At 41.6% G+C, this 5,684-nt stretch overlaps 1 long non-coding RNA gene across 1 annotated transcript; it reads left to right on the top strand.

The window, feature by feature from the left end:
- Positions 1–384: 384 nt before the first annotated feature.
- LOC144103886 (uncharacterized) lies at positions 385–2,602 on the top strand. The gene is made up of 3 exons (XR_013308354.1): positions 385–427; positions 1,963–2,111; positions 2,530–2,602. It is a non-coding gene; the product is annotated as an uncharacterized LOC144103886 (long non-coding RNA).
- The last annotated feature ends 3,082 nt before the right edge of the window (positions 2,603–5,684 follow it).

Here is a 5,684-nt window from a genome sequence, read left to right as displayed (position 1 = left end):
GACGCACAAATTCTAGAAAGATGCAAAAGAACCCAAAGAACATGGATGGTTGAATAAATACAAAGAGAGACACACTGACTTCTTTTTCGCCCTTTTTTGCCTCTTCCAAATTGAACAAACTAGCTAAAATCTCCACTCTTCATTAGCTACAACACCCTGGCGACAAAATTGAGGTTCGCCTATTTATTGAATCAAGTTGTTACGCAATAACGGGAATACTCATCTAGAGATTAACACCGTTTTCTCATCTTCTCCGTATTGCACTAAAAGCCACTGCCAGCTGTGTTTTCTACGTATTCATCGCCCCTTTCTGTAATCATAGACCAACCTGGCGACGGGACGTCACCGCAGTTGGTGGAACTCCCGTAAAAAAAGGACGTGGCAGAAGAATGCCACATTTGGATTTTATAATGCGAGTTCGCAATAAGTAATATTTTATTTCTGATTATTCATTTCACGATTATTTGTTTCTGATGTTAAAAAACTGCTGTGCTGTTCCTGCGATGCGCATTGGGCACGTTGCCGCTATAATCGTGGGCGCATTTTCAGAAAGGGAGTTAGCACTTCGGTTCAGAATAAGTGGCACAATAAGAAAAAAAGTAAACAAATTCAAAGTACTTGTACTTCGTCCTTTCGCTGCCCTGAGAAACTATCGAAGAGCGAACATCCCGTTTGGAATGCTATATTTTAGGAATTTATACTACACAAAAACGATGGTATTGAACATGATTGTTTTACAAAATACTGAGTAGAAGTCATTCAAAATGTATCACCTAGAATGTTAGTGTCTCTTAATAGAAAACTACTTTGTGTTCAAACGCTATTGATTCTATGAAATTATGCGATTAGAATCTGGAAGCCAAGCCATTCAACTTTAGAAAGTCCCCCTAGCTTAGAGTGAATAATTATATCAGTTGTTGATTTGAAGTTCAGGTTATTTTTCAAATGATAAAATTGTATGAAGATAATTGTATTGTGGTGAAATGTTCAATATTCTAAAAAATAAAGTTCATTGCAACGTCTCTTAAACATTCGTGCTGAAGATGCACTCATATAAAAGCGGTGGTTGCCTTCTGCAAAATTGAAGCTTCGGCGGTCTGCGGTATAACCCGGGAACGCATAGAAGGAAACGAGGAGAGAAGGCGCAGAAAATCAACAGATTTATTCTTGAACAGCCTCTTTTTAAGCAAGCCGCCAGTTTTCCTAAATCAATCATCCAATGAACAATTTTTTCTTAAACACCAAATGTACACGCAGTAAAACGTTTATGAAAAAAGCATTCTTTGCACTTTCGTCCATCACTACATTTGCTGGTTTCAAACAAAACATTTTAAATAAATTATCAAACAAATAGAGCACTTATGCCCCGGTTAAATTTTTAACCGGAAAACTACGGTACCCAAGCATGACAGAGATTTATAGCGGAAAAACTGTTTACATGCTTTGATTAACATTCCTTCCCAACATTTTAAACTTCGCTCACAAGTGTACGCAAACACATAAACTTTGTTAGCAGTTGTTAGCATTATTGCACGTGATTATTATAATCGTTCTCTAAATGGGCTAGTATTTTACGTTTTCGCGATTGAATTCTGTACAGCTCTCTTATACGCCTGCAACCTCGAAGAGATATTTGCACCGATTACGAATTTCGGAGAGAGAGATAGTAGAGGAAAGAAAAGGAGGTTAACATGTAAAAGGTTCCCGTTGGCTGCCCTGCACTGGGGTGAGAGGGCTGAGAGGGCTTAAACAATAAGAAGTAGACCAGTGTGGTCTGTTTTGATTGAGGCAAACAATGAAAAACGCAATGAAAGTCACAGGTCGCCGCAGCTGTAGCCTGCACATTTTGAGGGCTGCCGAACGCTACGACCTGAGCTGAAAATATCAACAGTCCATCAATAATGGGAGGCAGACAGGCGGCGCAGACATTCCAGCGTGTAGAAAGGCTGCTTGCCGTTGCAGGCGATAATGTTGATGACAACGTAAAGATCGGACTTCTCGGAAGGATGAGGCTGGAGGAAGCCTTGTGCCACCTATTGGAGAGCGGCAAGCACTCGATTGAACAAATCCAGCATTTGCAGTGCATTCTGTGCAGCTGGCAATCCAACGAGGTGAGTCAACAAAACGTTTTTGCTGATGCTGAAGTCCAATTAGTTCAGAGTAACGTCATATTTGCTGACCACTTCGGTAATATAGACCAGCAGAGCTGTTCACTTAGTCTACAAGTGTTTATTTTAGCATTTCTTCATTATTGACAGAAAATCTTTGTTACAGTTAACAATCTTATTAGATACACATGAGTATTTCAGCCTCTTATAGCTTTTGTGTGGAATATTACGCCTCACAAAATTTCGCGCGTGCAAGAAAGAGTATGAATAATGCACTTCAGAAGAAAAGTTACGCGGAAGAGCAGTTAGTGCGCAAGAGCGACGGCTACGCACACCGCACGTGCATTCACTCGCCTGAAATACTCTGCTCTTCGACAACATTTATCTGGGTCAGGTTTTAAAATGAGGTGTCTAACTGTAGGTCCAGTGCTGCGGTGGTCGTCACTGCAGCAACTTCAGAGCAGGAACAAAATGTGGTAGCAGGATATGACAATCATGTGAGTAAATTAATCTTTTAGCTTTCGGCGCCACGTCTTCTTCATAGACACTGCTAGTTTGATCGCCATGGTTTTCAGCGGTTATTATTGGCCTCTTCGTTCCGCGTGACAGCGTACCACGCGGAATAATTAAGCATCCCCAGTAACAATATATAAACCCTGCGCACCTGCACCAGGTCTAGCAAAGTGTGTTAAAAATATTTTTTTTTCCATCTTTGAATGCAAAGGGGTGTTTCAACACAAAAGTTGCAATTGATGCTGCAGCTCCTCTTATTGGAATAAATTTTAAGAATGTCGCATCTGTCTCGTTTGAATCCGCGGAGTATTTCTTCCTCCTTTGACAAAAAAAAAAGCTGTTCCTCAAAAGGGATATTTGCATCGAGATATTAACTATCGCTGCTCCGCCGCTTCCCATTGACGCAGTCCGCTCACCAGTATTGCCATATTTTTTCTCAATAATGCCCTTTCCACTTCTACTGCAGATGAGCACATCACATAATACAGTGAAGCTCATGTGACACTGGTTCATGGTCGGCACCATCCGACTCTATATGGTCCCGTCTTATTGAGTTGTATTAATGGCACGTCAGCTGTTACGGAAGAGTCGATATGAAAAATAATCACTATATTGACATTAATCAATCGGGGTTTATGTGTATTTAATAAGTCGCGCCTGCACCCGGCACTCGGTGAGTGTGGTTGAAATTGAGGGGACACAAAAGTATAGCACACGACCAAACATCATGCGTCAAAACATCGCAGCAACGATACAGCGGAAGGACAAAACAGCATGGCTTAAAAAAAAGCATAAGGAAAATCAGCACCATTCGAAACAGCACACCGGACAAAACAGCACAGCGACAAAACAGCACGAAGACAGAAGAGCGCAAGTAAAAACAGCACGACGACAAAATAGCGCTTCGGGGTATAGTGTAGCGCTGCTGTAGATGTGAGACTATCACAGCCATAAAAGAAAATTTCAAAATCACAACACCTGTAGCAGCGACATTTAGAGTTAGCGAGTGCTCGTTCCGCGGGTTCATTACGAAACAGGTCTAGCTCATTCCTTCAGGAGCAGCATTGCTTGAACTGTGCATATGGCAGAACTGGTGGTTATAGATATTCCTTGCTTGCTTGAAATTCCCTGCACTTATTCTACAAATCTGCTTCAGTTCACTGCCACCTGTGCTTGTTAGGTTAGGTTAGGTTAGGTGTTTCTTGTGGTTCCTCAAAAAAGTGTCAACTTTGTTGAAAATTGATGTTATGAAGAAGTTATCTTCCAAGGGAAAAATTTAGTGGTGATAAAGTGTCGCGAAAATTCATTTTTAAACATAATTCTGTTTGAAGTGCAAAAACCAGCTTCACTATAAAAGTGCCTTCAAGAAATGCACGCTGGTGCATGAATTTTCTGGGCAGTTGGGTTGCCCGTTTCACAAAGTACGGTAACTGCCGGTCAGCCTCAGAAAACCATTGTGCAGTGTCCAGGTTAAACATCAAACAACCTCGCGGAGGGGCGGTTCTGCCCGGGCAATTCTGCCCTCGCAAAAAGTAAGCATCACATACTGAATATATTCTGTGCATGAAGGCCCTGTACCTTGCTCCAAACACTACTGCACAGCATTCGATTGCCGACAGCGCCAGTTTTGAAAAATGAGGACTTTTTGTACATCCAGAGCCCTAGATCGGACGCATTTGTCCAAATTCAACATAATGATTGTCAACCCGCAGAATAAATGCTTCCACAACAATTTCTTTAGCGTTATTTATTCCATTACCCGCCAGAAAAGTGTCTATTTGAGATCACGAATATTATTCTACTCTGTTCATTACTTAGTATGTGAAAGAAACACTCGCTAACTTCAAAGGTCGCTGCACTATTTATTGTGATTTATCGTTCGTTTATGGGTATGATTTATCACCACTCCAGTAGCGCTGCACCGCACTCTAATGTGCAGTCTTTTCGTCGTGCTCTTTCTTCCCTGCGCTTTTCTTTCGTCCTGCTCGTTTTTTCGCTGTGCTGTCTTCTCGTTAAGCCATTTTGTCCAGCGTGCTGTTTTGACTTTTGCTGTTTTTCACTGGGCCGTCATGTCGCCCTGCTATATTTCTCTGTGCTGTTTTGTTGCTGTGCCGTTTTCCCGTGTGCTTTTGTTTCGTGCGTTGTTTTTTGTGCGCTGTTTTTACGCAGGCTGTTTTTTCGGGTGTTGTTCTTTCATGGCGCCACAACTTCCATAAAGCTCGTTTAACAAGCAGTTTCAACAGCACGCATAGGTTCTATCTACCGGTTTGCACTGTCAAGTTCTTTACTTAAGAGAATCTTTCCAGCAGTTGTACACGAATAGGCTTTAGGTGCACCGAGTCTCATGAAATTATTTACAATGATTTGTTATAGGAATTTTTATCGGCGCCCACCATGCTGAGAACGCGCCCGAAAACTGTCGAAGTGGGGCCTTGTGATAAGAATACCGGAATAAGTATACCGGAGACTGTACCGGAATACCGGAATAAGTATACCGGAGAAGGTTTTCATATCAAGGAACCACTGTGGTAACACGCACTGAAAAGGTGTCCGGAAAGCGTCAAATTACTCTTCCATTTCATAAATGTAAAATAAACCTAGAATTTCAAATGACCATTTTTTTTCGTTCAGAATTTCCTACTGCCAAATTTTCCGCTGCCAATGTTTGCTGTCATCAAATGCAAGATTACTTCATGCATTCATGAAATACTTAACGCATTATTCGCAATTTCATTTTACTTAATAGTTCAATAGAACAAATACACGGTCTTCACTGTGACATATTCAAGCAAGGCTCTGCGTAGGCTGCAAAGGCCACAAAACAACGTTACCCGGCAAGCGTGCTTAAATGACTGCTGCGTTGCGCTTTGCGCATACACTATATTTATTGCAAATTGTGCGGCACAATTTTCGAGAGTTGCGGTTCTTTGTGCAAAATTTGATTCGCGTGGCGCTTTGTTTTACCGCAGATTACCTCTATTTTTGTCTCAACGGGCGCGACGTTGCATTTAGATGTGAAGGGTATCACGCAAGATCCCAATCACTGTGCAGTTACAGAACAAA

Source organism: Amblyomma americanum, chromosome 9 (genome assembly GCF_052857255.1).
Source record: "Amblyomma americanum isolate KBUSLIRL-KWMA chromosome 9, ASM5285725v1, whole genome shotgun sequence".
In the NCBI taxonomy this organism is placed as follows: Eukaryota; Metazoa; Arthropoda; class Arachnida; order Ixodida; family Ixodidae; genus Amblyomma; species Amblyomma americanum.
Note: the sequence above shows the minus strand (reverse complement) of the source record. Positions and strands in the feature narration are given on the sequence as shown.